Raw genomic sequence first — 25,799 nt, 5'->3', positions numbered from 1 at the left:
TTTTTCTTTTTTTATAAAATTTTGCATGAAAATTTTTGTGAATTTAGAAAATTTCTTGGTAAAATTTTGACTTGAACTTGGAAGCTAAGATGGTCAGAAAAGCTGACCATTGCATAATTATTATCTAACTAGAGGCCTGATGCACGAAATTCGGTCGTGCACAGGGGCTCGGCCCTCACAGCCCTGGTTTGTCCGGAAGGTCATCCAGACTGTTGTTCTGCTGTTCTATCTAATTAGCATATTAGCTCTTTATTATATAGGATGTCTTTCTACTACTTTAAGAAAATACTTAAAACCCAGTATATTTCAGCCCTAAATCTAACCATACACATTCTAAGCAATTATATTTCCCACACTTATATTGTTTATCAACAAATGCTTGTTTTGCAACTCTTCACATTTTCCTACTACCAAATGTTCACACAGTCTGTTCATGTTTAACTACCATCCCTGCCAATTCACTAAATTGAACTTATCCTTGCTATTAATTTAGATTCCTTCATCGGGGTTAATACTTTTAATAATTTCACCTATTTAAGTTTAAAAGAAATCTATCAAGTATATATTCTCAAAAAACTTGTGCTTCTTTTACTTGTATTATTTTATAGCAAATAATTTTTAAAAGTTAAGGTGTCAATGGGGGCAAAACAGGGGCCTCTGTAATACTTTCAACAATGAAGATAAATTAAAAAAAAAGAAAAGAAACAAAATTCACTTTCACGGAAAAAAAAAGGTAAAGGGTATTTACTTTGTAATGTTAATGTTCCATTGGACAAGTAGGATTCTAAATTTCTAAGATTCTAAGATCACTCAGGATTTCCCACCCTAATCTCCCAATTAGGCTATGCGATATGACTCAGGAGACATATATTATATAGGGGAGCCATACCTAATCACCTGAGTACTTCAGGAGGAGAGAGTTTTCTCTAACTGGTGTCAGAAAGAGAAATCAGAGATCATTAAAATGTGAGAAGGGCTTGAAGTGAGAGTTTCTTCACAGCTGAGTTTGAGGAGGGCAATGGAAAGCAATAGATGACTGCCTCCAGGAGCCGAAGTCAACCAACAGGTGTAATCACACAGGATCTCAGTCCTACATCTGCACGAATTATTCTATGCTTCTTTCATTTTGTTCTCTCCTCCATCGTTTCCCACCTTTGGTGCTATAAGAAGGAAGAAGAGAAAGGAGTGCCATATTCCCTTTTTGCTATAATACAGACAAAGCTTCAAAGTGGCCTCCGTTCTAAGTGGTCTCACCTAATGGGAATATTTAAGCAAAAAAACAAACAAAAACCCACAGAACAAACTGATGGCATAAAAAGGGGGAAAATAATTGGGCTGGCTATAAAATCTGTGCTAATAGAATGAGTTATCACTGAAGAATAGTAATGTGTATACATGTTTGCCATGTACTTTAACAGAGCCATGATATATTACCTCATGGATTATTAACTGTGTAATGCCATAGATGGCACTCCCTGGTTTTGTGCAACATACAACTTGTATAATTGCACACAAATAGAGAGGATATATCTCATTGCAATTTCAAAAAAATACCTATCTACTCCTGCATTTCCTTTTATAATATAGCAATGTCCTGGACCCCCCTTTCCTTGACAACAAAAATTGAAATATCACTATTAATGTTGTAATACTTGAGTTAAGACTATTTTTGAAAAAGTGTAATAAAAAGCCATATCCTTAAGTGAACATCTGAATGTCTGGTCACTCTAAAATGGACGTAAATTAGCATAGATAAAACATGATTTCTGTACCATTTTTCTTTCCATTGCCTCTCTCCTCTTTGATATCAGCCTAAAAGATCCCACTACAAGCTATTTCTTAAAAATTACTCTCCAGTATGAGTCTGATAAACTTATTTATCTCAAGATTTACAGAAAAAATATAATTTAATGTACTACTTACTTAAGGGCAAAGTATTAGTACTGGGGGAAAAAAGGAAACATTTATATAAAAAGGTGTTCAGATTACACCTAAAATGACATAGGGATCTCCAAATGAAAACCAAGAATTTAGTTTAAATCAATGACTTTGGATAAATACTGTAGTTATATTGTCATATTTAAAAAATACTGATGATCAAGAAATTCACTATGCACAGGGCATTATGAACTTCTTGGAAGTAATAATACCTAATTTAGAATTCCACAACAGCTTCTGAGCTCATGATATAGTATTTTCTTCTGTGTGTCATTTCCTTTATTTTTAAAAATGTTTAAATATGTTTTTATTGTTGATAGTATTACAGATATCTCCCATTCCCCCCCTTTTATCTCCCTCCTTCCAGCCTCTATCTATCCCCCCCGCCACAACACACACAGGTCTTCACTACCCTATTGCCAATATCCATGCATATAAGTATATAAGTTCTTTGGTTTACCTCTTCTCGTTCCCCCAACTTCACATCAAGGTATGTCAGTCTTCTCCATGCCTCCAAACTTTGGGTCATATGCATCATTTCCTTTGGAATATTGTGCATATCCAGTCATTATAACATCAAAATATGATCACTTTATTTTTTTTGATGTGGAAATTGGGGAATTTATTTATTTTTTTATTCTTTTTTTTATTATCTTTTCTTTTTTTAAAAAATTAAATCTTTATTGTTCAGATGATTACATTGGTTCCTCTTTTTTCCCACCATAACTCCCCTCCACCCAGTTCCCACCCCACCCTCCACCTTCACTCCCCACCCACTGTCCTCATCCATAGGTGCACAATTATTGTCCAATCTCTTCCCGCACCCCCCACACCCCTATCCCCCGCAAGAATAGTCAGTCTACTCCCTTTCTATGTCCCTGATTCTATTACAATCACCAGTTCATACTGTTCATCAGATTATTTATTCACTTGATTTTTAGATTCACTTGTTGATAGATGTGTATTTGTTGTTCATAATTTGTATCTTTACCTTTTTCTACTTTTTCCTCTTCTTAAAGGATACCTTTCAGCATTTCATATAATACTGGTTTGGTGGTGATGAACTCCTTTAGCTTTTTCTTATCTGTGAAGCTCTTTATCTGACCTTCACTTCTGAATGATAGCTTTGCTGGATAAAGTAATCTTGGTTGTAGGTTCTTGGCATTATTCACTTTGAATATTTCTTGCCACTCCCTTCTGGCCTGCAAAGTTTCTGTTGAGAAATCCTCTGGCAGTCGTATGGGTACTCCCTTGTAGGTAACTGATTTTCTTTCTCTTGCTGCTTTTAGGATTCTCTCTTTGTCTTTTGCTCTTGGCATTTTAATTATGATGTGTCTTGGTGTGGTCCTCTTTGGATTCCTTTTGTTTGGGGTTCTCTGCGCTTCCTGGACTTGGAAGTCTATTTCTTTCACCAGGTAGGGGAAGTTTTCTGTCATTATTTCTTCAAATAGGTTTTCAATATCTTGCTCTCTCTCTTCTTCTGGCACCCCTATAATTCAGATGTTGGTACGCTTGAAGCTGTCCCAGAGGCTCCTTACACTATCTTCGTATTTTCAGATTCTTTTTTCATTTTGCTTTTCCAGTTGGGTGTTTTTTGCTTCTTTGTATTTCAAATCGTTGACTTGATTCTTGCGCTCCTCTGGTCTGCTGTTGGGAGTCTGTATAATATTCTTTATTTCAGTCAGTGTATGCTTAATTTCTAGTTGGTCCTTTATCACAACCTCAAGGGTCTCACTAGATTTCTTGAGGATCTCACTACATTTATCGGCGGCCTCACCAGTCTTTTTAAGGATCTTACTAAATTTATCGGCGGCTTCTAGACAGTTCTTGAAAGACCTTAAAAGTGTGGTTTTGAACTCTATATCCAGCAGTTTGCTTTCCTCGATTTCTGTCATTTGTATCCTGTTTCTTTGTCTCGCATTTTTTATGCTTCACTGTGTCGATAGTGTGGCTTTCTGTGTTAAGTGTCCCAATTACCTGAGGTGGACACTCTTGGTGCACCCCCTTGTGGGCTTTGTGCACAGTCTTGTTGTAGTTAAGCCTTGATTGCTGTATATAAAGCTGGGAGGATTTGACCTCCAGGCCAATTGGCTGTGAGAATCAGCTGTGTCTATGGTGGGAGAACTTCTGTGCTGAAGACACCCTTATGGGGCAAGACTTGCTTCAGTGGGGCTTTGGTGCTCACTGAGTCTGCCCCCTGAGTGTGTCCGGTATAGATCTGAGTAGTTGTAATTGGATGGTCCCACTCTGACCACTGGGTACACTGGCTCTTGGATCTAAGGAGGTGCTGCTAATCTAGCCTCTGCCTGAGGCTACCCAGCAGAAGCCAGTTGTAAAGCAATGCAAGTTGCCCTGAGGCCTTGGGGCAGCTGCAGTTTGTTAAGTTATTTTCAGATTACAAAGGGCCGGGCCTTTCATATGCAAAAGCCTCCGTGCAGGGATTGGGCGGGGCAGGGTCCCAGGGGATCAACAGGGCGGGCCGAGCAAGCAGTATGGCTGCTCTCAGTCCTGCCTTCAGAGGTTCTGGCAATTGCCACGAGTGCCTCCGAGAGAAAGCTGCCCTCGAGTTCTGACCAATGCCAGACAGTCCCGTTTCTCCCGTATGAGTCTGGGTCCCCAAAGACTCGCCCGGAACTGGAGCTCAGAGCTTGAGACTCCCTCCCGATTGAAAAAGACAATCGTGTCCTCAGCCACCAGCCCTCTCCACATGCACCTCCGCACCTTTGTAATTACTTCAGCACCACACCTCCTCTGAGTCTAAGTAAGCTTTTCTCTTTCCTTCTAGTTGTAGAATTTCCACTCAGCCAGCCTTCCTGTGGTTCTGGATGATGTCCGTTATGTCTTTTAGTTGTATTTTTGAAATGGTTGTGCGAGGCAGCAATATCCTGTGTTTACCTATGCTGCCATCTTGGTTTCTCTATGATCACTTTTAAAGGGACATTTATTTTAATCAAAATTAAATTTCTAATTTATATTTCTGGAGAATTTTGTGTCCACATCCATACTTTAAAAAAATATGCTATTTTAATAAAATAAACGTGGATATGAAGATCTAGTTCTCTAAAAATAAATTTCTTAAGTGACTTCTCTAGGTTCCTAATCAAATCATAACTTTATAACTATGAAAGAAACTTTAATATTGCCTATGCCACATGACCCTGAGGAAGTAACTGAAATTGTCAAGAGGTTTCTAAATGTCTAACCTTTAATTTTTCAGAGGTATGAGTTTTATTTTTTAATTTTTTGGTTAATCCTCACTTGAGGATATTTTTCCATTGATTTTTTTTTTTTTTTTTTTTTTTTGAGAGAGAGAGAGTGGAAGGTAGGGGGAGAGACAGAGAGGGAGAAATGTCAATGTGAGAGATACACATTGATTGGTAGTCTACTGTATGCGCCCTGACCAGCACCAGGGATGGATCCAGCAACCGAGTTACATGCCCTTGACCAGACTCAAACCCAAGACCCTTTAGTCCTTGTGCCGAGGCTCCAACCACTGAGGCAAACAGGCTAGGGTGAGATATGAGTTTAGTAACATATTTTTTAATGATCAAGATAAAATATACCAATTTAAACTATGTATAATGTGAAATTGTTAAATTTATCATAATTTTTACATCAGAAAACATTTATTGTTTAAGCTTTAATTTATTGAGCAATATAAAATGTTTACCACACCATAGATAACTTCTTAAATATAAAATATTTATGTTAATGTTTACATAATTTAATTGTATGCATTCTTTTGAAGCTCTCTCCTTTCTAAATAGGGACTGTGAATCACAGAAAACTGATTATTTTTCTGAAAATTTTAACTGTAAAAAAAGATGAAAACTTTATGTTAAATTTTTTAGAACTGCCATGCTTGGGAGAAAAAAAAATGATCCAATTAACATCAACGGTAGCATTTCTGTTATATAAGCCAAGAAATAGATAGGAAGGACTGGATCTGCCAACTGTACCTTTTTTTAAGGACACCCTTATATTTTCTTGAATAATTATATGATTTACTGAGTGTTAGTGAAGAAAAATTTAATGTTCATCTCTACTGGGATATGTGCTAACCTGATTAAAAGTGTAAGAATAATAAAACCAGAAATTGAAGTTATATTTCCCTGCAGACTGCTATCAATTTTGAAGAAAACCATCCATCATAAATGTAAAGAAATGTTCTCTGAAGACTTAATTTAGGGAAAATATCTAATGTATCATCATATTGTGATGACCCCAGGGAGCTGGTAGGAAGACTAGTACTGGGATAGAAATAGTACAGAAGTTTCTTCTTAGCTTTCCTTTTCATTTTCCAATCATTTCACATAAACTTATTCAGTAATAAAGGAATGTGTAGCTGTGAACTCATGCATCTAGTTTGGGACATTGGAGAGGATGTAATAATATTTTGAAAACACTATTTTTCTTAAACATAGTAAGCTGATTTTTTTGGTCATATAAAATGGAAAATCTATATAAAGCTATTTGAATGAGAGGTCAAGGTTATATGCATAATAATGCATTATGGCTCATCCTTACATAGGTAATCATGATGCAACATTTTCTATATGTCCTTTTGAATGTTGTATTCTTGTCTATAAATAAGGAGAGAAACAATAAAGTGTGCAGTCACCCCTGAACTTGGATCACTCGTTTAAATAGAATGAGCACAGTTCTGAGTCAGTGTATGTGGGTTTTAGTACTCCCTTTGCTACATTCTAGTTATGTAAACTGGGGAAGTGACTGAAATTGAGATACAAAATTCTAACCTAAAATTTTGAATAAATATTACATTTTATGACAGCATGGATAGACCTAGAGGGTATTATGCTAAATAAAATAAGCAAATCAGAGAAATACAAATATTATATGATTTCACTTTCATAGGAAATCTAATGAACAACATCAAGAAAAAAATAGAAATATTCATAGATGTAGAAAGCAGTCTGACAGTTGTCAGAGGGGAGGGCTACTGGGAGGAATGGGGGCAGCTGGAAGAGAGTAAACAGGAGATAGGTGATGACGAAAAGACACTAGACTTTGGATGGTGAGCACACAATTCAATATGCACAGATCATGTATCATAAATATGTACACTTGAAACCTGTATAATTTTATTGACCAATGTAAACCCAATAAATTCAATAAAAACTTTAAAAAATAAAGTATAAAATAAACACAAAAATGATACGATTTCAACCAACAGATTTCATTAGAATATAAGATTCTTCAGGGCAAGTTGTTTTTATATTTTTTCTTTTATATTTTAGAATATTAGGCCCCAATAGCAGAGTTAAAAAAAATCCAACATCTTTATTGAGATATAATTTACATCAATAACTGTACATATCTTAAGTGTGCAAATTGATGGTTTTGACACACATGGATATACATATACCCAAGAAACCATCACCACAATCACCATCATGAACATATCTACCACCCGCAAAATTTTAGTGTGGGTTTTTGTAATCTCCCTCTCTCACTCCCAAACACCAACCCTATTCTTAGGCAATCACTGATCCCTTCTGATACTATAGATTATTTTGCATTTTCTAGGATTTTATATAAATGAAATCATATGATATATGTTCTTTTTTGTCTGGCTTCTTTCACATAACATAATTATTTTGATATTCAGCCATGTTGTTCCATGTGTTTTTGTTTCTGAATAGCACTCCATTGCATGGCCATAAAACAACTTAAATTTCAACTTATTTGTAATGGACATTTGTTCTGTTTCTTCTGTGTTCTTGAACAAATAAAGGTCCTATAATCTTAGTCATTTCTGTGGAGAAGTAGTACTATCTCATATGGTTTTCATGATGCTGAGTATCTTGTCATGTATCTATTTCTGGTATGTGTATCCTTTTGTGAGGGGCTGCTTTTATTATCTTGTGCACTCTGAGGACATCATTGTGTCTTGAACATTATATGTGAGGTAAAATGTTTGTTAAGGTGAATTGTGCCAGTGTATTAGAATCTATGTAACAACTTTACCTAAAAATATAATTATGGCTCTTCCCTTTATTTGAACATTTTTAGAGTCAAAAATTCAAAATATCACATCCTCTTGCATATCATCATCCAAATGCCATGTATCAGATGACAACTTCAAAGTTATCACATGGCAAGTTGTATTTGCCTACTCACATGACAAGTTGTGTTTTCATAGATATCTCTAATTTAAGATGTGTGAAAACAGATCCTGACTTTTCCCTCAAAGCTACTTAATCTGCATTCTGACCCACCTAAGTTAACAGCAATTCCATCCTTGTAGCTGCTCATGGCAATTTATTAATTATGTGGTTCCCTAACTCACTAATATCAAATCCATCAGCTGGTCATGCTTTTTCTACTTTCAAAATGTATCAAGTATATATTTTCTTACCAATTCCATTTCACTCTATGTTCATTCTAACCTAGGCATGATAAACTCCTGGCCCACAGGCCACATGCAGCCCACAACAAATATTTTTGCGGCCCGGCCAATATAATGGTATGTAAGAAACATTTAAAAAAAAATTTTGTAACATAGCCCTAGCCGTTTGGCTCAGTGAATAGAGCATTGGCCTGAAGACTGAAGGGTCCCGGGTTCGATTCCTGTCAAGGGCACCTACCTTGGTTGCGGGCACATCCCCAATAGGGGGTGTGCAGGAGGCAGCTGATCAATGTTTCTAACTCTCTATCCCTCTCCCTTCCTCTCTGCAAAAAATCAATAAAATATATATTTTTAAAAATTTTGTAACTTAATTTTTACAAGATCCTGTTATAAATAATCTACAGTAATAAAAGAGAAACATGGTAATTAGCATACGACCACTACCCTTCCCATTGGCTAATCAGTGAGCATATGCAAATTAACTGTCAGCCAAGATGGAGGCCGGCAGCCATGCACTGAAGCGAGCAGAGAGGCTTGCTTGCTCCAGTGACTGCTGACTCCAACGTTCCCCGCCTGCCGCTGCCGGCCTCTCAGCTGCAACTCTAAGCAACTATGTACTATGTTGCAAATAAGAAGCTAAACAAAACCCCAGAAACCGGCTTTCATTCAGTCGGGCTTCAGCCAGCCTGACCGCAACATTATATCAATGTTTTCAGCAGCGAGGCCTCAGAGCTAAAGCTGGCCCAGAATACAAAAAAAAAAGAAAAAAGGGAGCAGTTGGGAGCTTCAGTCACCCACTTCTGGAAAACAGCCCTCAGCCCCTCACCCAGACTGGCCAAGCACCCCAGTGGGGACCCCCACCCTGATCCAGGACACCCTTCAGGGCAAACCAGCTGGCCCCCAAAACTCTATCCTATATAGTAAAAGGGTAATATGCCTTCCAGCACCAGGATCAGCGTGACAGGAAGCAACGCCCAACCCCCTGATCAGCCCTGCTCTGTGCCTGATAGGGGGGAGCTCCCCAACCCCCTGATCGCCCTGCGGCTCTGTGTGTGACAGGGGGCGGGGCCACAACCTCTCTATCCGCCCTGCTCTGTTCGTGACAGGGGAAGGCGCCCCAACCCCCTGATCAGCCCTGCTCTGTGCCTGATAGGGGGAAGCTCCCCAACCCCCTGATTGCCCTGCGGCTCTCTGTGTGACAGGGTGCGGCGCCCCAACCTTCCCCCCCTCCACGGGCCCTGCTCTGTGTGTGACAGGGTAGAGCCATAACCTTTCCATCGGCCCTGCCCTGAGTGTGACAGTGGCGGTGCCCCAACCCCCTGATTGGCCCTGCTCTGTGGGTGATAGAGGGTGGCTCCCCAAACCCCCTCCACGGGCCTTGCTCTGTGTGTGACAGGGTAGAGCCATAACCTCCCCATTGGCCCTGCCCTTAGTGTGATAGGGTGCAGAGCCCCAACCCCCTGATCCACCCTGCTCTGTGTGTGACAGGGGGTGGTGCCCCAGCTTCCCTATAGGCCCTACTCTGTGAGTGACAGGGGGGAGCTCCCCAACCCCCTGATCGACCCTGCTCTGTGTGTGACAGGGTATGGAGCCCCAACTCCCCTGATCGGCCCTGCTCTGTGAGTGACAGGGGGCAGCGCCCCAACCCCCCAATTGGTCCTGCTCTGAGCTTGACCAGGGGCTGCAGGGCAGGCACCTAGGGATTGGGCCTGCCCTCTGCCACCCGGGAGCAGGCCTAAGTCAGCAGGTCTTATCTCCCGAGGGGTCCCAGACTGCGAGAGGGCACAGGCCGGGCTGGGGTACCCTCCCCCCCCCCCCCGAGTGCACAAATTTTTGTGCACCAGGCCTCTAGTTATTAATAACGAACTACAATGTTTGCTAATAACTGATTACTATAATCATGTTGCATTCATTTCCCTTATGCACCTTATGCGCAGGCTCACTATTTCTCTCCATTAATACTAGCATCGAATATTTTAGCATCCAATTGCCAAGTCATTAGTCTTGGACTGACTTGTTTGGTGTTTCCAACAGGAAATATTTTGCTTTCAGAGAACAAAAAAAAGTAGGTTTATTTGCATGATGCTTATTAATTTGTTCAGTTATTCAGTGTCTGGTAAGTTAATGTTCAAGAAAAATATTAATTTTTATTAAAATGTTCTATTATTTTATGTTAATGATTACTCATTTATTTCACCCCTTTGTATTCAGCATGTCTCTATTCAAAAGACCTGTTTCTATGAAAATTGAAACTTTCGCTTTTTTGTGGCTCACATAAACTTAAACCTTGTTTACTTGGCCCATGTTAGCCTTTGAGTTTGACACACTTGTTCTAACCCCTTAATACTGGCCCTCCCTGCCTCCACCTTATTCTTATCTGTGTGTTCTCAATAGAGAATGATTAAATGTTTTTCAATTCTGTCAACTTCATTTTTATAAACTTATTTTATTTTTGTTGAATTTATATTTTTGATTTGTTTGTACTGACATGAATATAAAAATGGAAAATTTTATAAAAATGGGACTTCATAATGTACAGCTTCATCAGATATTCGTTTGTATCTATACAATATTTAGTTTAAAATAGAATTAAAATATTTTTAGATGATTTTTCTGAGAGCATATTCAGCAGATATTTATATGAGATTTATAATCTTTTTTATTAAATGAATAATGCAGAGTGGAAAAACCCATTCAATAAAAATACTGAGATAATTTAGAATAAGAGAATAAATTAAAAGGAGAAATCAGTGATGGCACTAAAACAAAAAAAGGAATTCAGAACATGAAGGCTGGAAATGACCTAATCTTTACTCAGTCCCCTTCTGTTGTTTCTGTTGCATGCCAGAAAGCTCATATTTAAGCTTGAAATAAACAAAGAAAATTGAGAATGCCGAAAAGGATAAATTTTATTCTCTAAGTACACATTTCCTTCACAAAACTGTAGCATTTCATGACTATTTCTAATATATTTTATAAAAATTTATATGTTCATTGACATGTATATGTCATTCTTTGTCATGTTTATTATATTTAAACAAATATTTTACATTTCCATCTGATTTTTTGTATCATTCTTACTCAATTTGAGAGATCTATTTAGGCTTCTTGGTGTACATGATTAACATACACAAAAGTGTATTTGGATATATACATGAGTATATATGTATTTAATTATGTGCCGTTATATGTACTTACATCAGATGAGTTTTTATGTATTTAAATTATTTGAAAACTAGAAGCCCGATGCACGAAATTTATGCATGGGGGGGTCCCTCAGCCAGGCCTGCACCCTCTCCAATCTGGGATCCTTCTCATAATCTGGGACCTCTGGTCCCTAACCACTTACCTCCCTGCTGGCCTGATCCACTTAACTGCTTTCCCCTGCTGGCCTGATCCCCTAACTGCTCTCCCCTGCCAGCCTGATCACCCTAACTACTCTCCCCTGCCGGCCTGATCACCCCTAACCACCTCTGCCTCAACCCCACTACCATGGCTTTGTCTGGAAGTATGTTCAGAAGGTCGTCCGGAAGATGTCCAGTCCAATTAGCATGTTACCCTTTTATTAGTATAGACTAGAGGCCTGGTGCACAAAAATTTGTGCACTGGTGGGGGGGGGGGTTGTCCCTTAGCCCCACTTGTGCCCTCTCACAGTCTGGGACCCCTTGGGAGATAACGACCTGCTGGCTTTGGCCTGATCCCGGGTGGCAGAGGGCAGGCCCAATCCCTAGGTGCCTGCCCTGCAGCCCCTGGTCAGCCTCAGAGCAGGGCCGATTGGAGAGTTGGGGCGCCTCACCCTGTCATGCACAGAGCAGGGAGGATCGGGAGGTTGCGATGCCACCCCCAGTCATGCTCAGGGTAGGGCCGATTGGGGGGTTGGGGCGCTGCCTCCTGTCACACTCAAGGCAGGGTCGATGGGGAGGTTGTGGTGGCTCCCCCTGTCATTCACAGAGCAGGGCAATAAGGGGGTTATGGTGCCACACCTGTTCCATACAGAGTCGGCACATCAGGGGGGTTGGGGCTCCATACCCTGTCACACACAGATCAGGGCCGATCAGGGGGTTGGGGAGCTCCCCCGTGTCATGCACAGAGCAGGGCCGATCAGGGGGTTGGGGAGCTCCCCCCATCACACACAGAGTAGGGCCGATAGGGGCGTTGGGGCACTCCCCCCTGTCACACTCAGGGCAGGGATGATGGGGAGGTTGGGGTGCCTTCCCCTGTCATGAACAGAGCAGGGAGGATAGGTAGGTTGTGGCCCCGCCTCCTGTCACACACAGAGCTGCAGGGAGATCAGGGGGTTTGAGTGCTGCTCCCTGTCATGCTGCTACAGGGACCAAGAGGCTTCGCGGCTCTGCTGGTCCCAGTGCCAGGAGGCCTCGCGCCTCCGCTTGACACCAGGGCAGTGAGACCTCACTGCTCCGCTGATCCTGTGCTGGGAGGCCTCCCTGCTCCACTGATCCCCGTGCTGGGAGGCATATTACCCTTTTACTATATAGGATAGAGGCCTGGTGCACAGGTGGGAGCCGGCTGGTTTGCCCTGAAGGGTGTCCCGGATCAGGGTGGGGGTCCTGCTTGGGTGCCTGGCCAGCCTGGATGAGGGGATGATGCCTGTTTGCAGCTGGTCACACACCCTTCAGGATGGGGGTCCCCACTGGGGTGCCTGACCAGTCTGGATGAGGGGCTGAGGGCCATTTTCAGGCTGGCAGGTGACTGAAGCTCCCAACCTCTCCTTTTTTTCTTTCTTTTTTATTCTGGGATTTATTTACCTTCTATGGCTGTCACTTGAGCTGAGAGCCAGCTTTGGCTCTGAGGCTCGGCTCCAGCTCTGAGACCTCGGCTGCTGAAAGCAGGTATCTGTTCTTTGTTTAGCTTCTATAATTAAAACACTGTTGCAACTCCAGCTCTGAGGCCTGGCTGGCTGAAAGCAGGTTTCTGGGGATTGTTTAGCTTCTATAATTGCAACAAAGTTGCTTAGACTGTAGCTCAGAGGCCAGCAGCGGCTGGCAGGGAACCTTGGCTTCCTCCATCACTGGAGCAAGCAAGCCTCCTGTTTGCTTCAGCTGCCTGGCTGCCGGCCGCCATCTTGGTTGGCAGTTAATTTGCATATCGCCCTGATGGGAAGCATGTCGGAGGTACGGTTAATTACCATGTTTGTCTATTATTAGATAGGATGTCAATTAAAATGTTAAAAGATTTTTCAAATGTCTGTAAAATCTCTCATACATTGAGAAAGAATTTATATCAATTGCTCTTCTGTGCTTATTCCTCTTCTGTGCTTTTTCCTCTTCCATGTGTATAAACATAAATCTTTTTTGTTTATCTTCAACTATATGAGGCTCTCATATCTCCATAGCATATTTTAAAAAGAGAATTAGCCCCAATAATTTAAAATCCAAATATTTGTTCATCTTCACTAAAACTCACATATTGTATTTCTATATTCAGTTTTATATAAAGACCTAAATAATGAAAGCGCCGAATCCTAGCCACCAGACCACCAGGGACTCAAAGACCTAAATAATGAATGGGAGTTTTAGACATGTAGTTTTGGAGAGATACAAAATAAAATTATGGTGTTAAATGCTGTGAGATACATTAAATTTCCTATGCTGAGGTCAGCAATAGAAATATTATATAAAACATATATGGGTTGGATGTGAAAGGATAGCATACATAGTTTGTAAGTAACTGATGAACCGTTTCTTTCTTCATGCAAATATTCCATAGGGGCCTCCCCATAACATGGCAATCTCAGAGTAGTTGGACTTCTTACATGGTGGCCTGTTTTCTCAAAAGTAAAGCTTCTAAAAGAGTAAGGCAGAAGCAGCAATGTTCTTACAGTCAGGAGGATCAAAGCCGCTCTTGCTTCACTATGTTGTTAATACAGGGCCAGCCTAGATTTATAGCATGAAGGGACCATCCATACAAGGACTTCAATTCCAGAAATGTGGTTCATTGTGTTTGGAGGATCATCTTGTAGACTAACTACCATGATGACAACCAAATGAAGAATAAATAGAAAAAGCTGATCTTTTAAAAATTATTTGATATTAGAAGGAATATCAATCCAACAAAATTTAAATTATATTAGATGTCATTTATCAAAACTCCAGTGGGTAACAAAATGTAAACTTATCTGAAATGTAAGCTAATCCTGCTGGAACCATGGGGTCGTTATTAAAATAATGTATTTTTCAGTAGCCACAATAAGTCTGTTTTGCAGTTAAGACAGCTAGCTGATGACTTGCAGCGCTTGATCTACCATATGACAGGGAACCCTAGGATATCAGTCAATCACTTACCAAGAAAATTCAAAATGTGTGAAGCTATATTCTCTGAAAAAATAGTGACTCTGTGTATAAATTTTTTACGGATCATTTATAAAATGCAGGAAAAACCTCTAATTTGTCAAGCTTACTTAGATTTTAATGCACAAAGTGGTCTTACTTCTATTAATTAATTATACAAAATTGTTTTATTCCAAGCACCCTTGAGATCAGTTTAGATTTTAGCATTAACCATCTCCTGCCAAAACGATGGTTATAAAACCTAGTCATTAGGAGAATTTTCTAAAGAAAATCATGACCATACTAAAATTATTTCCCCATTGATATTGTTAAAGAGAAAAATGTAATGATGCTTTTTGCAGATGTTAAGACATATTATTCAGAACCATCATGACAGGTATAGGCAGGGATTTTGTTTCACACAATGATTCAGGAGAAAAACTTCAATTCACTATTTCAATGTTGTGCTCAGGTCAACACCAATTTTCAGAAGGAGAAATCACTTGGATGAGATAATGCACCTGTTCTGCAAGTGGTACACACCATAGAAATGAAACTTAGCATGTTCCAGGAGAAAAAAAATTACATTTTGGAAAACAAATAGTAGATCTTCTTATTTGAGTAAATAACTCAAATAATCAACAGGGAAAAAAATTGCCCATAGAAATAATAGTTGAAAAATTTACATACAAACATTTCAAAGAAATTTAAAAGTACTGAGAATAAATTCATGGAAAGAAGTTCACCATCAATCATTAAGGATACACAAAATCAAATGAGAAGTAAAAACTCTTTTATACAGATATGCTGCTGGTTGGATAATAAATTATGCTATAAATTTATTCAGACAGAGAAAAATTTGTCAATGCCTGATAAAAACAAGATGCACATATCCTAGGGCCCAGCAATTCCACTCCTTAACATATTATTCCATTAAATTTTTTTCACTTGTACACCAGGACAAATATACAAAAATACCCATATAACAGCATATGTAAAAGTGAGCACCAAAAAAACAATATGTGTATTAACAGAAGAAAGGATAAATAAATTATGGTACATTCATATAAGTTCCTACACAACAGTTGAATGAATATACTATTGCAACAGAAATCAATATAAATGTATTCAGAAACATAAAATTAAATGAAAAAATTATGTTACAGAAAACTATTCACTATGGGATACTGTTTATGAAAAGTTTAGATCAAATTAAAATAATATTGTTAATTATATAAGCACTACACAATGTATAGTGTATTGATACATTGATATATTATATATATATTGATACATTAAAGCATATAGAATATATATACATAGATATTTCAAATAATAAACAATAAATGTTGAACAGAGAAGTCAAAATATTGGTTATCTACAGTAGAGAGAAGAATTTTATCTAAAAGAACAATGTTTGGATCCTGCTCATATTATTTTATTTCCTTTTTTTAAAAAAAAACTGAATTGTGGATATAGGATACTTTATTTTTAAAGAATAATATATTTGTGTGTAATATATTTTCTGTAAATGATATATCTTACAATAAATTAATCTTTAAAATTGATTGCCTAAGATTATCTATGTGAAGAAAAGACAAAATCCACTCTCCTTGATTCTCAAAAATATATCTCTAAATAAAGTTAGATCCACTCAGCTATAGGTAAGCAAACATATTCAAGGCCTGATGCTTGCCATTACATTTCCACCCCCAGTCTTTTGTTGCCTTTTTAATATATTTATAGAAACCTTAACTTCTATCTCAACACATTTAAACTTACAGATGTATTAATACCATGTTCTTTCACTATGCTCTATTCTTTGCTATTTCATAATTTATATTTTAATATATACATATATACTTTGTTTCTGCATATATGTTCTATATACTAGAAAATGCAAGAATGTTTACAGATATTTCATATATACAGCCACTCTAAAAATATGATCATGATAAAATATTCTAATTATTTCATAATTTTAAACATTGCAATCTTATATTTCAAAGAGTAGTTGAATAAAAAGCATTAATGGAATTAATTAAGCAACACAAAACTGATGAACATCATTTTTAACATGTAGAAATGTAATAACTCTATTCATGCCTAATGAAATTGCTGCTAAAAGTACCTCCTTGTTTACAGTTAGACAGTTAATGATTGAATTAGTGTGGAACAGGAAAATATAAAGGAAGGAAGAAAGCAGGAGTCAGGAAAGCAATTAGCAGAATCTGATAAAGAGTTATTAACTTAATAAAAATATGACTGTTTCTTTGATTATAAAAGAAAATATTTAAAGTGACTCACTGTTGCAAATTATATTTGAAAATATAGCATTCTGTCAATGTTTAATAATCAATAATCTATTTTTAAGACTTTAAAAAAAATTTGTAATCATAGTGCCTAATATTGTTAATTCCATTCTTATCTTAAGAATAGGTAGAGTCTGTCTCATAAATAATATTTTATTCAACAATACTTTGCACAATCATGTGTTTGTCACCCCATAAAATATGTGTATACATTATATAGTCATATATGACTGGGAATTAATTTTTGGAATTAAGGTTCCTACATTAGACATGTTGGCTAAACATGTAGACAGATCACATGGCTATTTATTTACTGTGAGCTAATATGACACTCTCCCAAGATCTTTTGCTCCTGTTGACCATAAAATTATTATTATTAAAGTCATCCTTATGAAAACTAGAGAGATGCCTATTAAATTGCATGTTTTTTTTTATGAAATGAGTGATTTTTAAGACAGTAGAATAATAATAAATAAAAAAGAACAGGAAATTTCCAGTAGATGAGAATGATAGAAGAGTAATCTTGATATTTGAAACCATTAGGCGAGATTGAGCAGAGAGAATATATGTAAAATAAATAGCGATAAATAGTCAAAACAAAGTTCTAACTACTTCACAATATGTCTATGACTAGTCATTTGTGAAGCAGATTAATGCACTGAGTCTGCATTCATCCTGAGGGACAGATCCATTTCTTTTTCTCTAGTTGTTTATACTTATGGGATTCCTTTCTCCTTTTTAAAATAGGAAGTTTCATGAGATTATAATCTTCATTTAATTGCATTTTATCTCCCTGCCTTGGAACATAAATAAGAAACAGATATTGTCAGAGCCAGGGGAGGCTGCAAGGCTCTAGGAGAAGCTCTGTGTTTAGTTCTGTGCTGCATTCTACCTTCGGGCACAGCATTGTAATGGCACAGCGTTGTCAATACCAAATAGTCTGAGGGTTCTCTCCAGAATGCCCATGGTCCAGGGACAGTATTAGAGAGGTCAAGAAATGTACACAGGCCCCAGTAATGAGACAGTAGCTTTTGAAAAGTTGGTGGAACAACAGAAATTAGGGGATCAAACAAAACTTCAAGTAAGTCAAGAACTTTAAGACCAGAAGAAAATACTGGGATCCACAGATTCAGCCAGCACAGTAGATTAGAAAGCTCCTTTGGACCAGCTGTGCCCTTTTGCTAAAGCACAAATCAGACGAGGTCACCTAGCAGCTGACCTCAAAGGTGTGTGGAGAGAGATTAACCAAAGAACTTATATGCATAACCCATGGACATAGACAATAGTGTGATGGTCTGATGGTGGTGGTGGTGTGGGGGGGGGGGGGGGGCGGGGTGCAGGAGGTCCATGGGGAAAATAAAGAGGACATACTTTAAACAATATAGATTTTTTAAAAAAGAATAGCATAATAACCTGCACATGTGTATCCAAAAAATGCCTCACCTCTTTCCAACGGGTACCATTAGACAATCTTCAAACATGCCTGGATAGCTTGGATATGTTGTTAGGATCAGGTTGGCAAGAGAGACGATCTTATCTAACTAAGCATGGATCCAAGAAAAACTGGGTCATTCAACACTCAGGTACTAAATTAAAAGAATCTTAAAATGGTGTTATTTCACAACGTTATGCTTCCCTGAACTTGATAATTTAGATCAATGATAGAATTTGAAGAGGAGTATTTATGATTTGCATATGTGAGTTATGCCATGACTAAATTTGTTTATTGTTCTGCTATACTAGCACAGATAACGTAATATAATTATTGAATAAGAGAATATTGCTTTTTAATAAGATTAAGAAAAGTTAGTGAAAAAAGATCTTGAATGGGAAATATAATTTTTTTTCTGATTCACAGTTAAAGCTGTGAAAAATGACAGAAGCCATCTTCTATATTACAAAATTTTGGTAAAAATTAGAAATCCTTATTCACTGTCTAGTAACTCAAAATAAAGGTAGTAAATAAAGAATGAGGGTAGTACCTATAAGTTTATTTTATATCTATTTATAATGACATGTTGATGAATTGCCTATACTTTCAGAATAAACTAGGAACTGTGTTTGTAATGTACTAATGGGGAGATACAGCATTTAATATCCACTGTCTAGTATCAAAATTGTTTTGATTAATGTTCCAATTTTTTTTAGGTCAGGGAGAGTTACTATATCACATATACTATTTCACAAAGAAAACAGAAGCCAAGTTATTTCCCTGAAGAACCCTTATTTCTACTTTATTTACTCTCATTCACTTCTTAATTCATTGTAACTGAACTTTTACATTTTCTACTCCAATGAAAGTACCTAAAAATATATTTTTAAAATTTGTCAAAACTCAAAGTCTTACTTATTTTTCTGTGGCTTTTGGTTGTATTGGTCAATCTCTTCCTGAGACAACACACTTTAACTTTTGACCTTTACACTTTAAAATACATTTTTGCTAGTTTTCTGTTATAAAAAATTCAATTTCTTCTCATACTGTTCTTTTTTGTCAATGAGATTTCATCATTAAATTCTGCATCTATATGTGATGAATTTCTAACCTACTTTACCAAACTTCTTCCCTCTCCATATATATATATTCCTATAAACAACTGTTTAATAACCTTACTTTTCCATCCCCACTATTCTCTTATTAATTTGATATTTTCCATTCTCACTATTCTCTTATTTATTTGATATTACTATGTTACAGTTAACTATGATAACTGATAGTCATCACCATGATGACAATGATTATAACCATTTGCAATTGTGAATCAACCTTTCCCAAATGTACTGTGCTCCTTTACACCTTCTTTTATTTAAAATCTCATTTCTTTTTTGAAATTCACTTTGCCTTCTTCTCCCTTCTCTATGAGGGTAATTCCCATTAACATTCGAAATCAAGTTAAACGTATCTTTGTCTTTAGCAACATTAGGAAAAATTAATATATTTGTAATCAATTTGTTTGATCAACAATGTAAATGTATTGGGACATAACAGAGCACTGAAAAATCCCTGCCTTCCTAGAGTTTACAATCTTAATAATTTCCTGCTATTTTGAAGTGCCTAATATTTACCAGATACCGTGACACATTCTTTAAGTGTAACGCTTAATCTTCCAGACAAGCCTATGAAAGGGGTTCAATCATTAACAATTACTATCCCATTTTTGGAGCTTCAAAAACTGAGGCATATAAACAAGAGGCAACAAGCTGTGAACTGTATTTAAATTCTCCCCTTTTAATTGCTAAATTTGAACTATCCAATAAAAACATTACAAAAATAGTTAGTTACCACATATAAGTCAAGCCTCAAGATGAGGATGTTTTAGAGGTGGCATTTACAAAAGACTTGAACTATTTTGACATAGATTTTTATAAAAAATGGTATATGAGAGAGTATGAGATTTCAGATTTCCTGATTTTCACATGATTCAATTGATTAAGCCTTATCAAGTATCAAACATTTTTACACAAAGGAGTCCACAGCCTAGTGAGGGGGAAATAGATATAGAAGTAGAAGAAAATAAATAAATATACTACAATGTAATAATGACCATACTATTGCTCCGTTATGGTGCAAACAAAGAAGGTAAGATAAATTCTCACTAAGTCAGGAAACATTTTATAGGACAAATGTTTTTAGATACTAGTCCTAAAGGTAAATGAAGACTGCACAAAACAGTTAAAAAATACATGGGAATGTGAAAATGAAAACTGTATGTTCAGAAATAGTAAGTAAACATATGTATCTAGAAAAGAATTGGATGCCAGTGTTGTGTTGTGAAGCAAAAATTGGGCTGGAACTCAGCAGTGAAGGCCTTTGTACACTAGAATAAGAAATTTGAATTTCATTCTGAAAGCACTGGGTGGTTTCTTGACATCATGTCAGAAAGTGGTATATTTTTCAAATGTACTTAAATATATTCCTGACCAGCTTGGAGCTCCCAAAGAGGGAAATCATGTGCATGCTGAAGATCCTACTAGAAAAACTGATGGAACTCTGTATATTGCCAGCACTTCAAGTAGTAAATACAATTCATTAAATTCTGCCTCAAGGGTTATTGAAATTGTATCTAAAGATGTTAAAAATACACAGCATGCTAAAGCAAATGATGAATTCAGTTTTATTCAATGTACTTCACGTTTTAAAAATGTCAAAATACTATTAAATTCAATTAGAAAAATATAAATCTATAAATTACAAAATCTATACTAAATTAATAATAATATTGATGATAAGGACATATTGATTAAATATACAGGTAATTCTACCTTCTTCTCAATGTGTGAATTTGGGTCAATTCCCTAAACCCCTGGAAACCATCTATAAAATCAGTGGAATTTTTAAAAAGATATCTTAAAAGATTTTTTTTAACCATTAAATGGAATAAGTATATGAAGGACTGGCTACAGTGTTAGGCACAGAGCACTGTTTTATTAATTTGACTAAAAGTAAGCATATTTAGTACTATAGCAATTGCTAATATAAATTTTCTCTATGAATAGATTAATTGATTATTTTAAATTAATGTTTATAAATGTTTTTCTCTTGGGGAAAGAATAAAGAGTAAGGTGGGGTGAGGTGTTTGGAGCTTGAAAAGTAGGGCCTAAGTGGAAAAGTGCTGTACAAAAGCTTGTAGGGGAAGCACTAAGAATAAAGAACATTTGTGGCCAATTCTTGTCCATGTCATTTAGAGTATTGGAAAGTCTGCACATCCAGAATGAAAATTTCTTATGAAACATTTTTCTTTTTAAAATCATACATTTCTTGATATTTCAGCTTTATGTGATCTAAGTTGTTAATCTATAATAATAAAAGGGTAATATGCTAATTAGACCAGACGTCCTTCCAGATGTTATTCTGGATATTCTTCTAGATAAATCTGGACCTGGAGCAAAGCCCAGGTCCCGGGTGCCTAAGAGTGGCAGGAGGGAAGCCGCCTGGGTCCCAGGTGGCTGCTGGCAGTTGGAGGAAGGAAGGCCTACTCTTGGACGAATTTTCGTGTATCAGGCCTCTAGTGTAGTTTATAAACTCTAATTTCAGAACCATAGAAACAATCTACTTGAAAAGAACAACTTAATTGCTTTCAGTTCATATACATGCATAAACTCAGAGTATATATTTTTCTGCATTATAGTCTAAAACTCTGTTTTATACTTCAAAATATAATTAAAACTGAAATTTGATTGAATAAAATCTAAATGCTTCATCTTATATAAATAAGGACACACATTTTGCAAAGATATTACATAAAAGTATGAAGTACTATTTTTTAAAGTGTATTTTTATGGATTTCAGAGAGGAAGGAAGAGAGAGAGATCAATGATGAGAGAGAATAATCCCCTACTTTTGTGCCCTTTCCGGAATCCAACTGTGACCTCCTGATTCATAGGTGGACGCTCAACCACTGAAACACACCTGCCAGGCGTGAAGTACTATTAACATGAGGTTCTCTCCATCCCTCATGTCAGAAACACTTTCTCTTAATGATCACTAAATCAATAGTTTAGGAATTTTCCTTTGGATTCAGTCGTATCTATTACACACTAATCTCAGATTCAGTCTATTCATATAGGATCCATTTTCCCCATAAAAATCTTGCTCGGTGCTATATCGTGGTGAAAGATTGTGAGTTATTGAGTAAACTATGTATTTCCTGAAAAGTAGTTTAAGAGCTAATGTTGTATCTTAGAAACGATACAAAATGTTTTCAGTTATGCACAGCTAAAATAAAACAGTGTTGTTGGAAGCTATTCCTGTAACTTCAGGCATAGCTGGGTGAGATGATCATGTGGGGCTCTCAGTCTTTCACCAGTCTTTTTCTACTCTACTTACCAGTTACACCCACTTTTCTGTCTGCAGTGTCACAAGCATGGTTAGCACTACCTTTTCCAAGGTGCCTCATGTTGCAGTTACTACAGGGCCCGTCTACTACATTTTTGTAGCTGACTGATGCCCTGCACTCTAGCTGAGGTGTCTGGGGAGAGCATTCTCTCCATCATTGCCCAAATCCATGGTTTGCAATGCTTCCTCTGTCTGCACACTCTTATACACAGCCTATTACCAACAGCAACATTTCTCATTACGCTTCAGTTCCAAGTGACAGATGGCATACCTGTTTCTCCCTTAAAAAAGAAGGGAGAGCTCTGGCCGGTTTGGCTTAGTGGATAGGGCATCGGACTGAGGACTGAAAGGTCCTAGGTTAGATTCCCGTCGGGTGCACATGCCCGAGTGGTGGGCTCGTTCCCCAGTGTGGGGCGTGTGGGAGGCGGCCGATTGGTGATTATCTCTCATCATTGATGTTTCTCTCTCTCTCTCTTCCTCTCTGAGATCAATAAAATATATATTTTAAAAAAGAAAAGAGAGGAGAAAGATGAATATTTGTAATTTGAAAAAAAAAACAACAAAAAAACCCTCTGGACATTCTCATACACTGAGTAGCAAGTTAGCTCCTCCTGAGAATTATCATTTACTATTTTTAACATAATGATCATCGATATATAAACTTCCAAAATATTTACTCTGCATAGAAACTTTTTGATGAAAAAGGAAATAATAAACGGTGTGAAGTGTTTAGGACTATAAGCATAATGATATTAAAGAAAGTGTTAGATAAACATACCTAAAAAGGAGAACGCTGGGAAAGTAACTTGCTTCGACATTTTCCCCCTTTCTTTCACTTTTAAATTATTTAGACTACCCTTTCTAAAATCATAACACTCCCAAAAGGACAGAGCTGAGAAAGCCATCCCGGCAGTACCCTGCCCTCAGGCAGCCCATGTCTAAACCATCTAGGACAGTTCATTTTCTTTGCTTCTCTATCTTATGTCAGTATCAGACAGCAGAACCTACACTGGAATTTTCACACCCTGACTGTCCAGAATATTCTCAGTCACTCAACAAAAATCTGTTAGGTATTAACAGAATTTTAACCCATTTTTTTCTTTTTGAAAAATTTTAAATGTGCAGAGACCATACACACAAAACTACACACACACACACACACACACACACACACACCCAATTGTTTAGTGTAAATTATTAGAAAATATTTATCATTTCCAAAAGGGAATTAATTATTCAGGTCAGTAGGTTACTTTTAGATAAGATAGTAGAATTTGAGATTTTTATTTACAATCTTAATTAACAGTGCCATAGCCTGTCTCTTTAAATATCTTTAAATAGACTTGTTTAAAATATTCAGTCTTTGACATATAGATCAGTGGAATAGAATAGAGAGTCCAGAAATTAGCCCGAACCAATATGCTCAATTAATTTTTGACAAAGGAGGCATGAACATACAATGGAGCCAAGATAGTCTCTTCAATAAATGGTGTTGGGAAAATTGGACAGATATATGCAAGAAAATGAAACTAGACCACCAACTTACACCATACACAAGAATAAACTCAAAATGCATAAAGGACTTAAATGTACGACAGGAAACCATAAAAATTCTAGAAGAATACAAAGGCAACAAAATCTCAGACATATGCCAAAACAATTTCTTCACTGATACAGCTCCTAGGGCAGTTGAAACTAAAGAGAAAATGAACAAATGGGACTACATCAAAATAAAAAGCTTCTGCACAGCAAAAGAAACCATCAACAAAACAACAAGAAAACCCACCTCGTGGGAAAACATATTTGCCAACGTCATATCTGATAAGGGCTTAATCTCCAAAATTTATAGGGAACTCATACAACTTAACAAAAAGAAGATAAACAATCCAATCAAAAAATGGGCAAAGGATCTAAATAGACACCTTTCAAAAGAGGACATTCAGAAAGCCAAGAGACATATGAAAACATGCTCAAAGTCACTAATCATCTGAGAGATGCAAATCAAAACAACAATGAGGTACCATCTCAAACCTGTCAGAATGGCCATCATCAACTGATAAGTGCTGGTGAGGATGTGGGGAAAAAGGAACACTTGTGCACTGCTGGTGGGAGTGCAGACTGGTGCAGCCACTATGGAAGGCAGTATGGAGGTTCCTCAAAAAATTGGAAATGGAACTCCCATTTGACCCTGTGATCCCACTTCTAGGAATATATCCCAAGAAACCAGAAACACCTATCAGAAAGGATATATGTAACCAGATGTTCATAGCAGCACAATTCACCATAGCTAAGATCTGGAAACAGCCTAAGTGCCCATCAGTAGATGAATGGATTAGAAAACTGTGGTACATCTACACGATGGAATACTATGCTGCTGTTAAAAAGAAGGAACTCCTACCATTTGCAACAGCATGGATGGAACTGGAGAGCATTATGCTAAGTGAAACAAGCCAGTCAATGAAGGAAAAATACCACATGATCTCACTCTTTCATGGATAATTAAGACCACTACAAACTTTTGAACAATAATAAATACAGAGGCAGAGCTGCCTCAAACTGATTGTCGGACTGCAGTGGGAAGGCCAGGGAGGGTTGGGGGACAGGAGGGAGGGGAGTAAGAGATCAACCGAAGGACTTGTATACACCCATATAACCATAACTAATGGACATAAGACACTGGGGGGTAAGGGAGGGCAGGGGCTTGTCAAGGGCCGGGGGGAAAAAAGGACACTTATGTAATACCCTTTGTAATACTTTAAGCGAAAAATAAAAAAAAAAGAAAAAAAAAGAAAAAAAATATTCAGTCTTTGAACAGCACAGTTTTTATTCATATTCTTTTTTTGTATTTATTAATTTAGAAGCATTCTGTCTTTACTTATATTTAAATAGCATGACACTCTAAATGACCATAATAATTATTCATATAATACCAACATATTTTACTATTCATATATTTTATGGTAAATAATTAACAATCTTATGATTAAACCACCCAGCATTCAAATTTCTTATCACACATTATTTCTTAAAAAACAAAAAACCAAAACAGGTTTATGAAA

This window comes from Myotis yumanensis, unplaced genomic scaffold (assembly GCF_028538775.1).
Source record: "Myotis yumanensis isolate MYYU_CA2020_CCGP unplaced genomic scaffold, mMyoYum1.0.hap1 SCAF_3, whole genome shotgun sequence".
Lineage (NCBI taxonomy): Eukaryota > Metazoa > Chordata > Mammalia > Chiroptera > Vespertilionidae > Myotis > Myotis yumanensis.
This window is presented reverse-complemented; position numbering follows the sequence as displayed.